We start from the raw sequence: 17,742 nt of genomic DNA, 5'->3' as shown, positions 1-17,742 counted from the left end.
GCACTGATTTGTATCATGCCGCCTGTTTGTCAGCGTTAATACATAAATTCATTTTCTACCGCTTATCCTCACGAGGGTTGTGGGGAATGGGGGTGCTGGAGCCTATCCCAGCTGTCTTCAGGCGAGAGGCGGGGTGCACTGGTGTAAAAATGTTTAAAAATAAAAAAAGTGGCCAGCCAATCACAGGGCACATATCGGCAATGTATTGCAATTTTAATGTTTCATTTGAATTTATGCATTATTTGTATGCATTCATCATTCTTTTTCACCAAATGTCTTAATTAATTTCTTTAAAAAGCACTTTGGATATACAATTTAAAAATACAATAAAAAAAATTGGGAAAAAATGTAAAAAAAATAATGAAAATATCAAAAGTGTAAAAAAAAATGTGCAAAAAAAATATACTGAAATAAAAATGGCTTAAAGTGTAAAAAATATTTTAAAATAAAAAAAGTGGCCAGCCAATCACAGGGCACATATACCCCCTACCCCTCCATCTGGTACTTTTACATTTGTTCACTTCCTGCTTTCCTAATATCGTTAAAGTTTTTTTTTTGTATTATATGAATAAAATTATATTATGTTATTAAAATTATATAATGTTTTTTTAATTTAAATTTTAAAAAAAATAAATTATATTAGGATGAAAATTTAAATATAATTAATATATTATATAATATATATAATTTAAGTGTTTTTAATTTAAATTTAATGTTTAAATGTAATGTGAAATTGAAATTTTTATTTTTATTTTTGGTCACGTACCAAAGTACGAGGTGATGGCTTTTTAACGTAGTCCTCATATACCGCCTGCAACATTTACCCCCCCCCCCCCCCCCCCCGTAACTGTTGTGGCAAGCTCAATAAAAACCACGGTGTCACGCGTAGCTTGAAAAACCGGTTTCCGGAAAAAAGCCAATTCTGCCATGAATGAGGATAAGCAAATAGGCATGAGCGCTTGAATAGCTGCCAGTCCTACCAGACCCCCCCCCCCCCCCCCACCCTACATCGCCTCACCCCACCCCCACCCCCCTCTCATCCAGGCACAATGAGCTCCTACACAAATAAGGCTACGTGCACCAATTTAGTGCAGCAGATGAACCTTGTGAAGCCTTGTCGAGCAAGTGGAGGATTACCGTCAGCAAACAGGCTTTTCTCCTGGCTTTATTTGAGTTAAATGACTCAAACCCCCCCCTCTTCTTAGATTTTTACCCCAGTCGTTCCTTTTGGTCGACTTTTCATGTGCTCCGAGCTCTGAGGGCCCCCAAACGTGCGTATTAGTCAGTGTATGGGGAAAAAAAACAGTCAGTGGGTCAGGTAGGCGGCATGAATTGGATAGCAAGGACACTTTTTTTTTATTTTTTATTTTTTTAAGCAGAGAAAGCCGAGCCGCTGCAGCCACAAAGCAGACCTAATGGATTGAGGAGGATAAACAGAAAGCCAACCCCGAGGCGTGACAAACTCTAATTGGAGGAGAGATGATCATTCTTCAACGGTAATTAGTAGCACATAAACATCCATGTTTTTATGCCGCTTATCCTCGCTAGAGTCACGCGGGGTGCTGGAGCCTATCCCAGCTGTCTTCAAACTGGCGAGAGAGGCGGGGTACACCCTGTGGACTGGTGGCCAGCCAATCACAGGGGCACATATAGACAAACAACCATTCACACTCACATTCATACCTATGTGACAATTACAGAGTCGCTAATTAACCTAGCATGTTTTTTTTGGGAATGTGGGAGGAAACCAGAGTACCCGGGGAAAAAAACCCACACATACACGGGGAGAACATGCAAACTCCACACAGAGATGACCGAAGGTGGAATTGAACTCGGGTCTCCTAGCTGTGTGGCCTGCACACTAACCACTTTCTATGCCACATGTCCTCCAATGAACTGCTTTGCTCAGACCCAATGCAGAATGGGAAACCTCAAAACTCATATTGGTACTTCTTTGTATATTTTTAGGTACACCTTTGGAGTGTTAAGTTACTGTGTGATGAGTTTAGTGTTTTTTTTTTGGAAATATAAACATGGCGAAAACCCACGCATGCACCGGGAGAACATGCAAACTCCACACAGAGATGGCCGAAGGTGGAATTAAACTCGGGTCTCCTAGCTGTGAGGCCTGCGTGCTAACCACTCCTCCACCGTGCAGCCTTTTACCATAATTACGACTTAATATTTTTATTATATTCTCATAGCGTTGTTTTCCGCAACCTAACGTTCCAAAAATGAAAATGTTGACTTCAAAAGACTTTAATTTATTGTATGGTCATATCACCTCGTACTTTGGTACATTATTAAAATTACTTAATTTTTAGGATAAAAATAAAAAAAACATTTTTAGGAAAGCAGGAAGTGAACAAATGTAACAGTTACTGATTGTAAAAGTACCAGCTGGAGCCTATCCCAGCTGACCCTGGACTGGTGGCCAGCCAATCACAGGGCACATATAGACAAACAACCATTCACACTCTCATTCATACCTATGTGACAATTTGGAGTCGCTAATTAACCTAGCATGGATGTACTCGGAGAAAATTGCTAAGAAGTGGTAGAACTAAATATCTGTTTCTTCCTACTCCTTTTCAGGAATAGTGGAATTACCATTGAAAAAAATGCTAAACACTCATTGTTATTGCCCTTTTTTTGTTTTGTCCTTGGGCCCTTCGGAAAAGTGTTCGGAGACGGGGAGTTTGAGAAACAGTCACTAATTTCCTGTCTGCGTTCTGCCTCTGATTAGCCGTCTTGAGGACCCCTGTGGAAGACTTGTATCCATTATTTATCTGCAGACCCGAAAACAACAGCTGCCAGCTTGTGTAGCCGCCATATGTTCCGTTTCTGTCGACATATTGGGATGATTCGTGCCGTATAGGGAAGTTTCTATCAGCCTGCAGAGATGTATAACAAGCCCTCTGCAGACATACGGCTCCTCATGTACTTTATGAATGTTGTTTTTTTTTCCCCCCCACTATATCCTTGCAAAAATGCAGTCAAAGGCCCCCTTAAGTCAAGAGAGAAGGGAATTGAATTTCACACGTTTTTTTACTGACTGAGACACCCATAATGTGTACATGAGTAAAGGATGTGGGGTTTGTAATATTATTGCAATCATTAGCACTCAGGAAATGATCAGAGGTACTTAAGTTTGCAAAGTCTTGCCCCCCCCCCCCCAACCCCCCAATGCTACAAACCATAGTACTGGCCATTTAAGGACATTTTTAGTGAACTTTCAATCCACACAGCATATCGCGTTCTATAGCTACGTATATAAACATGTAACCTAGCAAAAAAAATAGATTTGACTCATGGCTTTGAAAGTGACATCCATTAGTGTGCAGTTGCATCATCACCTATTTTGCCTCTTGCACAAAAGAAATGTAAAAATGAATGGCCAATTTTTGTTCTTCTCTGATGTCCTGTAAGCTACCCAGTATGCTTTGCAGCAGGAAGATATGATAATGGTTTGATTTCATTTGAACATGCATCAGATTACAATTGAATGCATCCCATAATCAGTTCACAGTTCCACATGTCCGAAAGGAGTAGGAAGAAGCAAAGCTTATTAAATCCTACCCCTCCATCTGGTACTTTTACAATCAGTAACTGTTACATTTGTTCACTTCCTGCTTTCCTAATATAGTTTAGTTTTTTTTTTTTAAATTCAGCATTTTAATTTAAAAAAATTTAAATGGAACATTTTAATTTAAAAATTTTTTAAATGGAACATTTTAATTTTTAATTCAATTTTTTTAATTTAACATATTAATTTTTAAAATTAATTCAACATTTTAATTTTAAAATTTTAATTAAAATGACCATCCAATGACATAATGGGTACCATAGTAAGTGTCAACATTGTTTGAGGTCCTTACTCAATCCATCCCATAGTTTGATTCCACATACTGAAATGCTATGGCTTTTTAACGTAGTCCTAGCATAGAAGTGTTTCAAATGTACTTCTTCCCTGAGATCACATTTCTCCTCTCTTGTAGAGAAGTATTGGATGACATTTTTTAGCTAATTGGTTATTTTTTAGCCTTATGCATTATTTTAGCTGTTTGAAGATGAACTATATCAGCGAGTTGAAGTATTTGTGATTTTAGAAATAAGGAGTTAGTATGTTCTCTGAATTATCCTTACTGGCCTTTTTTGCAGTACATTTAGCGAGTGAAGATTGCTTTTATAGTTATTAGCCCATATTTCCACACAATAAGTAAGATGAAGATAGCATAAAGATGATAGCGACAGTTGATGTTTGCTAAATACAAGGATGAAGAGTCTTGAACCAGTCATGATGTGCTATATATATCACTATATTGATACTTATTATGGTACCCATTATGTCATTGGATGCTCATATCACCTCGTACTTCGGTACGTGACCTAATTTTTAATTTTTAATTTTTAATTTTTAATTTTTAATTTTTAATTTTTAATTTTTAATTTTTAATTTTTAATTTTTAATTTTAATTCAAGAAAACTAATTTTTTTACGATAAAAATTTGAGTATTGGATGACATTTTTAGCTAATTGGTTATTTTTAGCCTTATGCATTATTTTAGCTGTTTGAAGATGAACTATATCAGTGAGTTTGAGTATTTGTGATTTTAGAAATAAGGAGTTGGTGTGTTCTCTGAATTATCCTTACTGGCCTTTTTTGCAGTACATTCAGCAAGTGAAGATTGCTTTTATAGTTATTAGCCCATATTTCCACACAATAAGTAAGATATGGTAGAACCAGTTATGGGTGCGCATGGTTAGCATGGTTAGAATGTGGATGTGGATCTTGACGAAGAAGAAGCTCCAACGTGCTTTGGACAATTTAAACCAGGGGTCGACTGTGTTTTCCAGATGCTGTGGAAGTACTGGAATTGTCAGAGGGGGCCAGTAGGTAAAGAGGGTCACATTAGGATTCAGCCGATAAAGCAATAAACCCTTGTAAGGAGACGCACTTGGCCTCATTCGGGGGCAGCTTTCTCTGTCCTCAGCACTTTGTGCCTGCAATTAATCACCGAGCGGACATTAGCCCACCTTCCTGCAAAAAAAATAAAAAAAAAACACTGAATAAACACAGCGGCTAAACATTGAGACTACTACGTTCGCCGCCACAAATCTGGTGTTATCGTTAAGACGTTACTCCCTTTTTGAAAGAGGTCTCGGAACTCTGTTTTATTTCTGCAGACTTCCTGAAGACGGACGGACGGACACGAGGCTGCTGATCTATTTAGTTCCAGATTGTAGTCTCTCGCAAAAAACAGTCGGCACATGGATCTTGTGACTGCGCTAACTTTACGCTATTATATTATTTTTCTATGCTTGCGTGACTCCACAGCAGTCAACCATAGTCATTTGTAAAACGGGAAGCCTCTCTGAGGCTTTATTATGAGGACTGTTGTCAATGTGTGTGTGCTGTATTGTTACCATAGTGACAGTTGTGCCAAACTTATGTTGTCACACTAATGCAGATGGGGAAGCAATGCATTGTGGGATGTCTGCTGTCACTTTGATTGAGTTGCGGTGCTATGTTAATTGGTAATGGTAATGGTTTTATTTCGTTTGAACATGCATCAGATTACAATTGAATGCATCCCATAATCAGTTCACAGTTCCACATGTCCAAAAGGAGTAGGAAGAACTGTTACATTTGTTCACTTCCTGCTTTCCTAATATAGTTTAAGTTGTTTTTTTTGTTTTTGTTTCATTTTTAAAATTTAAAAAAAAATTAAAAAAAATTTAATTATTATTTTTTTTAATTTAAAAAATTTAATTTTATTTTTATTTTCACTATGTTTTTAATTTATTTTTATTTGTACTCCCATTTCCTCACACATTCCAAAAACATGCTATGTTAATTGGTAATGGTAATGGTTTGATTTCATTTGAACATGCATCAGATTACAATTGAATGCATCCCATAATCAGTTCACAGTTCCACATGTCCAAAAGGAGTAGGAAGAAGCAAAGCTTATTAAATCCTACCCCTCCATCTGGTACTTTTACAAGCAGTAACTTACATTTGTTCACTTCCTGCTTTCCTAATATAGTTAAAGTTGTTTTTTTTGGTTTTGTTTTTTGTTTTATGTTTTTTAATTTTGTATTTTTGATTTTTTTGGATTTTTTAATTACATTTTTATTTTTAACTGTTACATTTGTTCACTTCCTGCTTTCCTAATATAGTTAAAGTTGGAGTTTTTTGGTTTTGTTTATGTTTTATATTTTTTAATTTTGTATTTTTGATTTGTTTTTATTTTTCAATTTAATTTTTATTTTTAACTGTTACATTTGTTCACTTCCTGCTTTCCTAATATAGTTAAAGTTGGAGTTTTTTTGTTTTATATTTTTTAATTTTTATTACATTTACAGATTTTCACTTTCCCACACATGTAATCATTTCCTGCAAATTTAATAGCTATTACATTTGCAGGAAACTCAGTATTATGTTTGCAGTAGGCAAATTTTATTACATTTGCGGGATTATTACATTCAAAGCTGCAGATTTGTATTACGTTTGTGGGCAGTTATTACATTTGCGGGTTGTAACAAGCGCGTTCTGATAAACCTTGCTTTCTCGGTTAGCGGGCCTGTGCTCTCAGACCGCCATGCCCCAAAGTGATTTTGAGAACGTTTGTTCCCTTCCACTCCAACATGAGCGCTATCATGACCATACATAATAGCCTGAGAGGAAACATGACAGAGATAAAGTAGAGAAAAATGGTGGGGGGGGGGGCTTAAAGTGAGGAAGGGCGGGACCCCTGTCAAGTTCACGGAGTTCACTAGAGGGGACTGACACTCAACCCCCCCCAACGCACGCTCCGTGAGCTTGGCTAGATCTGAATAATTTAGATGTCATAATTCATATCTGCACTTATCTTATAGTATTGGCCCTCCCCTGTAAGTACGCTCTCTCACTCTGGGAGATATGGAAGCATCTGCCCCCCCCCCCACGCATACAAACATGCCTTGAGGAGTTAAGCCTTCTGGCTGATGCGCGGCCAACAACCTGGAGTCTGCACACAAGGAAAACCTGATAGGCATGCCCAGCGCCAAACCCATGAGGTCACCCTGACTGACGGAGCCTCCGCCACCCAACCGCTGGCAATTTCCACGACAAATCAAAACCAATGTACGGTGAAAAAAATGCATCACCTCTAGCATTATAAAAATCGATATTACATACGCAGTTTGTGTTATCATAACCAACATGAAGTCATGTTGGAATGAGACGCTGATTTATTTACATGATGGGTTTTTTGTTCCCCTTGCGGCTATGATATCAAAAATGCAACAATGTACGGTGTACGTGGGGGGGGGTGTCATGTTGTTAGATAAATCCTGATTCCGAATGAATCCAGATGATGATGTAGTGCAGAGTTTGGGAGTTGGTAAGAGTCCTTTTGTGATGTAGTAATCCCACTTTTTAGCAGGGTTATTTACAATGTATATTATATTTATTTTATATTTATATTATTATATTTATTTTATATTTTATATTTTATTATATATTGCTAAGAGTCCTTTTGTGATGTAGTAATCCCACTTTTTAGCAGGGTTAATTAGAATGTATATTTTATTTATATATATCATTTATTTTATATTTTATTATATATTGCTAAGAGTCCTTTTGTGATGTAGTAATCCCACGATTTAGCAGGGTTATTTACTTTTAGAATATATATTTTTGATTTATATATTTTTATATTTTATTTTATATTTTTTTATATTTATTTTTTGTATTTATATTATATTTTTATATTGCTAAGAGTCCTTTTGTGATCTAGTAATCCCTCAATATTGCACACTTTTTATCAGGGTTATTTAGAATGTATATTTTATTTATGTATTTATATTATATTTATTTTATATTTTATATTATATTTTTTATATTTAGATTTTATATTTATTTTATTATATATTGCTAAGTCTTTTTGTGATGTAGTAATTCCTCAACATTGCACACTTTTTTTAAATCAAGGTTATTTAGAATATATATTTTTATTTCTGTATTTATATTATATTTATTTTATATTTTTTATATTTATTTTTTGTATTTATATTTTATTATATATTGCTGAGTCCTTTTGTGATGTAGTAATTCCTCAACATTGCACACTTTTATCAGGGTTATTTAGAATGTATATTTTTTTATATTTATTTTCTGTTTATATTTCTATTTATTTGTTTATATTTATACTTTTATATTTATATTTTTACATCACTTCCTGTAGTTTAGCACTGGAACAGCATGGGTCTTATTTTGGTCTGAAATGGCTTATTTCGGCGTATTCTATATTGGTAATAAGACTGTAAAGGTGGCTATTATATGGGTGTTATTTCATGTCTACTGGGCCTGGAATAATAATAAAAAAACGTATTAAGTTTTTTTTATGCCCCAAAGACAATTATATTCTATTTAAATTTGAAAAAAATAACTTTGGAAGCAATTAACTAGGATAATTATTGGATTATAAGTATAAGAACTTACATAATGTTTAAAATCTTCATGTAAAAAATGTTAGAACTATAAGATCCACCAAGTTCTTTAGTTCAGAGTCGTCCTTTTTCGCTGCTAACCAAAACATCATCATCATCATCTCCAAGCAGTGGCTTCACAAGCAATTCAAACATATGTCCGTTAGATCTTCCCTCATGTTCGCTTGTAACACAAAAAATGCAACACAGACACCAACATGCCATCGCTCTTACAAAACACACTTGCATATGCATGCAAACACACACACACACACACACACACACACATGGTAAAGCGTACCTATCATCATAACAATCTCCTAGCGCTCCCACACGGCTCATGTTCTCCCCGTATTATGTTAAAAGGGGACATGCATTAGTACCCTGGCAAGGTTTGGTGTTTTCTTTGGCAGCTGTCAATAGCCTGCAATGGCGTCCCACACAGAGGTGATCTTTGTAGCAGGAAACCACAAATCTACATCACAGTACTCCTAAAAAAAAAAAAAAAAAAAAAGGTTTATTCCGCGCCGTCCAATGGCAGAGATCATTTAATTATGTTATATCATTAAAATATTAGGACGTGTCGAGTTTTTTGATACTGGGGGAGGAACACAAACATCAAAATAACACTGGTGGAATGCATTGTGACACTAGTGTGTACTTTTTTGTACTACTTTTCTCATGTTATTCTCCTAATATACTTTATTTTTGGCTGGCCCAAACTTCTTTTGGCGTAAGTCTAACAAAACAAAACTTTTTACTCATTTGAAATTTTTCATTTTAGTTGGAGCACAGAAAATATGTTTGTTTTAATCATTGTTAGAGACCTTTAGACATGATATAGCACCCCTATGGTCACCTTTACACTTGAATTACCCAATATAGTAGCCGTAATAATAGAAAATAACATAAATAAGACATAATATAGATTTATACATTAGCATTTGGAGAGTTCCTTTGTGGTGTTTTGTTTACTTCCTGTACTGCTCATGTTTTTGAATGCTTATATTTCACGACGAGGGTCGCGGGGGATGCTGGAACCTATCCCAGCTGAGAGGCGAGAGGCGGGGTACACCCTGGACTGGTGGTCACAGGGCACATATAGACAAACAACCATTCACACTCACATTCATACCTATGGACAATTTGGAGTCGCTAATTAACCTAGCATGTTTTTGGAATGTGGGAGGAAACCGGAGTACCCAGAGAAAACCCACGCATGCACGGGGAGAACATGCAAACTCCACACAGAGATGGCCGAAAGTGGAATTGAACTTGGGTCTCCTAGCTGTGAGGCCTGCGCACTAACCACTTTCTATGCCGCATGTCCTCCAATGAACTGCTTTGCTCAGACACAATGCAGAATGGGAAACTTCAAAACTCATATTGGTACTTCTTTGTATATTTTTAGGTACACCTTTGGAGTGTTAAGTTACTGTGTGATGAGTTTAGTGTTGATTTGTTGTCGCTAAAGTGATTTTACTTAATGGGTGCGAGTGTTAAAGTAGCTTTTTTTTTTTGCGCTGCCTCGACTCTGACCCTGTGCAGATTGTCGAGTGACCTCGGCGCTGCTGCCCCCCCCCCCCCCCTCCCCCCGAGCCCCGAAGTGAGGAATCCAATCTCTTTCCCGGGATACGGTGCATGTTTTTTAGCAGTTTGCTTTGATAACTTTGCCCTCCCGCTTTTCCCCCCGAAGTGTCTATCGGTAATAAAAACTGGCATTTTTTTTCTTTTTTTTTCTCCTCCGATGACCCAGGAAGAGGCGGGTGGGGGGGGGCTTCTCGAGCAACAGTGGCACTTTTGTTTCCTCATTTTAGACCTCATATGCTCATTAATTAAATGACTTTATTGAAGGACATTTTAAATGACAATGACGGTATTTTTGCTTCAGATGGAATGCTTTTTTTTTTTTTAATTTTGTTTCATGTGGCTTGAAGACTAAAACTCTTGTACTGCCTGACTAAACAAATGACGTAAAACAAATCTGTTTTTAGTATTTCCTAAGGGCGGACGTTTGATCAAATGAAATCAGCGTTCATTTTCTTCCACCAAATTGCCTCATTTTCTAAATCCAGTTGGTCAACCAGCTTAGTTATGGAATTTATGGAATTTAATTATTTACTTAAACTGTGATATCAACATAGAAGTTCGGAGAAGAATGGCTCTCAATAGCCACGTTTACATGGACCCAAATATTCCAATTCCATTCGGGTTATTTGCTCAAACGGAAAAGAATGTAACCTTTGTATACACCTCATTCCGAAAGAAAAGTGCCAATCCGAATGAATATATAATGGGATTCCCAGGGGTGGAATATTCCTTTCCCCAATCCGATTGAGGTATCTTGTACCCGCTCAATCGGAAAGTTGTCAGACTGCACTGGCACTGGACTGCTGCGGAAAGTTTGTTTTTGATTCAAACAAAATTTCAAGACTGGACGAACGGAAAACTGGGAATACTATGAGTAGCATATTTCAATAAAAAAAAATTGTATTATGATTTTATTATTTATTTTATATTTATTATAGCCACACTATATGTGTGTGTATATATGTATATATATATATAATTATTTTTTAAATATGCTACTCATAATATTGAGTTTATTCCCTTGTGAGGAAAAGCGGTAGAAAATGAATGAATATTTTTGTATATGATTTTTAAAATTTTATTATTTTATATTTATTATAGTCACACTATATATATAAAATTAAGTTATTTTTTTATTTTAATTGTGATCCTAATATAATTTAAGTTTGTTTAAAAAATATAGATTTTTATTTTTATCCCAATATATTTTAATTTTTTACTATTTTTTTTTTTGACTAATTTAAATTTTACTGAAATGCTATGGCCTTTTAACGTAGTCCATAAGTGTTTCAAATGTACTTCTTCCCTGAGATCATATTTCTCCTCTCTTGTAGAGAAGTATTGGATGACATTTTTAGCTAATTGGTTGTTGTTAGCCTTATGCATTATTTTAGCTGTTTGAAGATGAACTATATCAGTGAGTTTAAGTATTTGTGATTTTAGAAATAAGGAGTTGGTATGTTCTCTGAATTATCCTTACTGGCCTTTTTTGCAGTACATTTAGTGAGTGAAGATTGCTTTTATAGTTATTAGCCCATATTTCCACACAATAAGTAAGATATGGTAGAACTAGAGATTTTCCTCCCAGTAAGTTTCATATCCAGCACCTACAGTGACTTTAATTATTCTCACTGAATAAATGCAACATTTATTCAACGACAACACAAAAAGAGAGGGGGGGGGGGGATAAAAAAAAAAAGAAAAACGTAGCGGCATTTAGGATAATGTATGGTATTGGATTGCAACTTGCAACACTGGGTAACCTCAAGGTCAACCAATTTATTCCTCCTGGAAAAATGTATTGCCCGGTCGTAGCAAAAGGCAATGAGGTGCTGTGATCCTTGAGCTCATGTCTATATAGAAGGTCTTCACGGCCGTATACCGCAGGGAGGGGGGTGGGGTGGGGGGGGGCTGTCTCCCGCTTGTTAACGCTCTATTCGGCGATCCGGCCAGCTCCATTGACTGAAACATGACCCGGCGATAGTGTTGTCCGCCAAGGCCTCATCATGTTGTTGCTTTTTAGGACCCCCCCCCCCCCCCCCCCCCCCGCGCCCCCCCGAGTTAATGTTCCGCGGGACCATCACCCCGATCATAAACACTGGGAGCCTACAAACTTAATGGGCTATCACTCATGAAGACTGACAGGAACTCTGTAAACTGAGGTGGCTGTCAGATGTGATTGACACCCATACCTAGCATGCTTTGTGGGGAGGCACATGGCTTCCAATGCTGTAATAATAGACACACAAGCACCAGATTTGATTGCCGGAACAACAAGCTTTTATTGCATGCAATTTGCATGACCTCACAGCAGGCACACAGCATGCATATGTAAGCAAATGTAACATAGTTTTTTTTGCCTTAAGCAAATATACAAATATATACAAATATAACACATGTTTTTGAATGTGTTATATTTGTATGGTATCTAGTATTTTTTTCATAAATATATTAATAAATCACACTGAATACGTTTTTTATTAGTAAAAAAATATGCATATGTAAGCAAATGTAACAAATTGGTTTTTGCTTTCAGCTAATATACAAATATATACAAATATAACACATTCAAAGATATATCTAGTATCCTACATTTGTTTGTATTCAGTCACTGTGATGTTCGTCGAGACACACAAGCACCAGATTTGATTGCCAGAACAGGCTTTTATTGCATGCACTTTGCATGATCACACAGCATGCATATGTAAGCAAATGTAACAAATTGGTTTTTGCCTTAAGTAAATATACAAATATATACAAATATAACACATTCATGTTTTTGTATGGTATCTAGTATTTTTTCTTCAGAAATATATTAATAAATCACACTGTTTGAATACTTCTTATTATTAGTAAAAATATGCATATGTAAGCTAATGTAACAAATTGGTTTTTGCTTTAAGCAAATATACAAATATATACAAATATAACACATTCAAATACATGATGGTATCTAGTATCCTACATTTGTTTGTATTCAGTCACTGTGATGTTCGGCGAGACACACAAGCACCAGATTTGATTGCCAGAACAACAGGCTTTTATTGCAACTTTGCATGATCTCACATTAATTACTCATTTTCTACCGCTTAGTGCTGGAGCCTATCCCAGCTGTCTTCGGATCCGCTCACATTCATACCTATGGACAATTTGGAGTCGCCAATTAACCTAGCATATAACCGGAGTACCCGGAGAAAACACTCACACAGATGGCTGAGGGTGGAATTGAACCCGGGTCTCCTAGCTGTGAGGTCTGCGCGCTAACCACTCGGTCACCGTGCAGCCACATCAGGCACAATAATCCCGAATATTGCAGCAGTGTGTTGCACACCAGGCTAAAACTCAATGCTGAACTCACGACATCACTTCCTGTTGCTTAGCACTGAAACAGCATGAGCCTTATTTTGGTCTGAAATGGCTTATTTCCTCTTATTCTATATTGGTAATAGGACTGTAAAGGTGGCTATTATATGCGTGTTTTTTCATGTCTACTGGGCCTGGAATAATAATAAAAATCATATTAAGTTTTTTTTTTTAATGCCCCAAAGACAATTATATTTCAGTTAAATTCGTAAAAAAAACACTTTGGAACCAATTAACCAGGATAATTATTGGATGGGCAAATTTTTAGACGCCATCATGGCTAGTTCATAAATGTCACATCTCTCAGAATATGAATATATTATACAGAATATAATACAAAATACAGAATATAATTTGATAACAGTATCGAGCCGGATAATACTAGTGAAAATTATACTTCAAATGTATCCTCCCTTTTTTTTAGTTGGGAACTGGTATTTTCCTGAAATGTTCTACTGCTGATTACTAAAGAACGGAAAAAAGATAAACTTTTTTTTTTCTGATAAAAGACAGTCGTCTAATCCAGGAGTTCCACACGTGGCTGATGACCGTTTCCTGTTTGTCGTTTAACCTTCCTGTCAACGTTCGGATGTCTAAAATAGCGATAAACAAAACCAGCTTGCTGTTTATTGTAATGATAATATTTTTTGTCGTCGTTCAGAGTAAACCCGTTCATATTCATCCTAACAATGACTCTCCTGTCTTGGCGATTATTGAAGAGTCTGCTAGTGGACTGGCAGGCGGCAAGACTGAGAAGGTAACCTGTTCATATGCTAATCTGTGCGGCTCATACAAAAGAGCCGAGACGCATATTCAGCCAGAGAATGGAGGGCCACACACCACAGCAGTCACAGTCAGATGCGATCATCCCATAAAGAATCTCAGTTGAATGGGAAATAAGAAGGTGAGGAACATGGCTATCACTGATGGCCCCACACAAGCAGCAGTGACTTGTGCGAAGACTCGAATATATAAAAAAAACATTACCTTTTTAGTAATGAATAAATACATAAATGGTGCCCGTTTTCATCTGGACAAGATTTCAAACTGGTGTTTTGAATGCATCCCATAATCAGTTCACAGTTCCACATGTCCAAAAGGAGTAGGAAGAAGCAAAGCTTATTAAATCCTACCTCTCCATCTGGTAATTTTACAATCAGTAACTCTTACATTTGTACACTTCCTGCTTTCCTAATTAATTTTAATTTTAATGGCACAAGATTTACACCTTCTCCCCTGGATTAAAATTAAAATTGGAATTATAATTGGAATTAAAATTGGAATTAAAAATAAAATTAGAATTAGAATTAAAATTGGAATTGGAATTAAAATTGGAATAAAAATTTGGAATTGGAATTAAAATTGGAATAAAAATTTGGAATTGGAATTAAAATTATATTAGGAATTTTAATTAAAATTGTAATTAAAATTATATTAGGAATTTTAATTAAAATTGAAATTAAAATTGGAATTAAAATTATATTAGGAATTTTAATTAAAATTAAAAATAAAATTAATTTAAATTGACAGGTTAGTTTTACCCTACTGATGATGTGTTGTTGCAACAGTAATTCTTGATTAATTTTAATTTTAATTTTTGCCAGGTACCGAAGTACGAGGTGATATGAGCATCCAATGACATAATGGGTACCATAGTAAGTGTCAATATAGTGATATATATATATAGCACATCATGACTGGTAGCATTGTAGTATTGGTAGTACTAGAAGTATTGGATGACATTTTTAGCTAATTGGTTATTTTTAGCCTTATGCATTATTTTAGCTGTTTGAAGATGAAGTATTTGTGATTTTAGAAATAAGGAGTTAGTATGTTCTCTGTAGGCAGCATTATGAATTATCCTTACTGACCTTTTTTTGCAGTACATTTAGCGAGTGAAGATTGCTTTTATAGTTATTAGCCCATATTTTCCACACAATAAGTAAGATATGGTAGAACCAGAGGAGCAATAAAAAGAGTGTGGAGTGATTTCTGATTGAGAACAAATTTTGCTTTGTTGAATATTGAAATATTTCTGTCCACCTTATGTTTGTATATTTGTAATATGAGTTTTTTTTCCCCACTGGAAGATACATTTGACTGTAAAGTGGGATTTTTGTTAGAGTATTTATTTAAGTATTTAAACTTACAGAGTAAGTTATGTTCTAAACTCTATTCCTCAATTTTACGCCACATATCACACTCAAGGGTCACATCTTGAAAAGATGTTAAAAAATAAAATAAAAATCCAGGGTCCGGACAGCCTTGTGAAAAAAGGCTTTAGTTGATTTTCGCTGCTCTCCAATTTCAACATCTTATCTCTTCCCCTTATTCAAAAGGTCAATGCATCTCTGGAAGGTATCCTTTATCAGACACTCCAGTCATTGTAAAGCAACCATAATAGACTCATCTTCAATTCATAAAGCGTCTCGCAACATGAATACTGATATTGGAAAAAAAAAAATTAACTGAATTTGTATGGCCACTGAGCAATGATCCTCCTCATATGGAGCTTAATGAACAGATACGGCCTGTAAGCTAGGAGACCCGAGTTCAATCCAACTTGTCGGCCATCTCTGTGTGTGAGTTTGCATGTTCTCCCCGTGCATGCGTGGGTTTTTTTTCCGGGTACTCCGGTTCCCTCCCACATTCCAAAAACATGTCTAAGTCTATATTAGTTTATTTAGCCATGTTTATGCTTGCAAAAAAAAAACCCACTAAACTCATCACACAGTAACTTAACACTCCAAAGGTGTACCTAAAAATATACAAAGTAGTACCAATATGAGTTTTTTTTTAAGTTTCCCATTCTGCATTGTGTCTGAGCAAAGCAGTTCATTGGAGGACATGCGGCATAGAAAGTGGTTATCGCGCAAGCCACACAGCTTGTAGACCCGAGTTCAATTCCACCCTCGGCCATCTCTATGTGGAGTTTGCATGTTCTCCCCGTGCATGCGTGGGTTTTTTTTTCCGGGTACTCCGGTTTCCTCCCACATTCCAAAAACATGTCTAAGTCTATATTAGTTTATTTAGCCATGTTTATGCTTGCAAAAAAACACTAAACTCATCACACAGTAACTTAACACTCCAAAGGTGTACCTAAAAATATACAAAGAAGTACCAATATGAGTTTTGAAGTTTCCCATTCTGCATTGAATGCGGCATAGAAAGTGGTTAGTGCACAGGCCACACAGCTTAGAGACCCGAGGTCAATTCCACCCTCGGCCATTTCTATGTGGAGTTTGCGTGTTCTCCCCGTGCATGCGTGGGTTTTCTCCGGGTACTCCGGTTTTCTTCCCACATTCCAAAAACATGTCTATATTAGTTTATTTAGCCATGTTTATGTTTGTTTTTTTAACACTAAACTCATCACACAGTAACTTAACACTCCAAAGGTGTACCTAAAAATATACAAAGAAGTACCAATATGAGTTTTTAAGTTTTCCCATTCTGCATTGTGTCTGAGCAAAGCAGTTCATTGGAGGACATGCGGCATAGAAAGTGGTTATCGCGCAAGCCACACAGCTTGGAGACCCGAGTTCAATTCCACCTTCGGTCATCTCTGTGTGGAGTTTCCGTGTTTTCCCCGCTTACCTCTTCCATAATCATGGCGGCTTATCTCATCCATAAATAATTTTCCAAATGTCTGAACAACTTCAAGATCTCGTCTTTGGCAGACCTCTTACCTTTCCCCCCCCAACTTTTCTCAGCTTTCTTTCCCCCGTCTCCCCCACATCCACTCCAGTTCTCACTTTATCACACAATTGTGACACTTTTGGATAAATCTCCACGCCCACGCTAACTGAGCTCTGCTTGCGATAGAGCTTGGAAGCGCAGATCATTCCCCCCTTTTGGTTTTCCTGTAAGTCACTGGATTGACAGCTCGGGATGGCCTGCCAGCGAGTGGCTGACTCCCTTCTTCTAAATCACTCACACAGGCGCCTCTAAAGGGTCACTAACTCAATGCCAGTGTGGATGTGCCAGGCCAGTAAAAATACTTACTTTCAAATTCGAGCGTGAAACGGACCGACATTCCTCTCGGGAATATCGTTGGAAATTGTATGCAAACTTTGAGCACTTTATTAGCGATGATTTTTATGAGTTTTGAACTGAAAATGAATAAAAAACATATAACTCAGAATCTGACTAATGATGCAACTCTGCGCTAATGCAGTGTAGCGTGCAGGAGGTTATGCAAATTTAATTTGCATGCACTTTCTTTCAGTTCCAAATGTAAAAATCTCTTTTTTTTTTTTTAGTCAGGAACTGATTTTTTTCCTGAAACTTAGCTACTACGTACCCTATACTGCATAG

At 36.4% G+C, this 17,742-nt stretch overlaps 1 protein-coding gene across 7 annotated transcripts in view; it reads left to right on the top strand.

The window, feature by feature from the left end:
* The window catches only part of rbms3 (RNA binding motif, single stranded interacting protein), a 296,873-nt gene that overhangs the window by 55,615 nt on the left and 223,516 nt on the right, over positions 1-17,742 (top strand). The gene's annotated exons all lie outside the window — the stretch shown is intronic.

This window comes from Doryrhamphus excisus, chromosome 14, assembly GCF_030265055.1.
Source record: "Doryrhamphus excisus isolate RoL2022-K1 chromosome 14, RoL_Dexc_1.0, whole genome shotgun sequence".
In the NCBI taxonomy this organism is placed as follows: Eukaryota; Metazoa; Chordata; class Actinopteri; order Syngnathiformes; family Syngnathidae; genus Doryrhamphus; species Doryrhamphus excisus.
The sequence above is the reverse complement of the archived record's forward strand: the minus strand, read 5'-3'. Positions and strand labels throughout refer to the sequence as shown.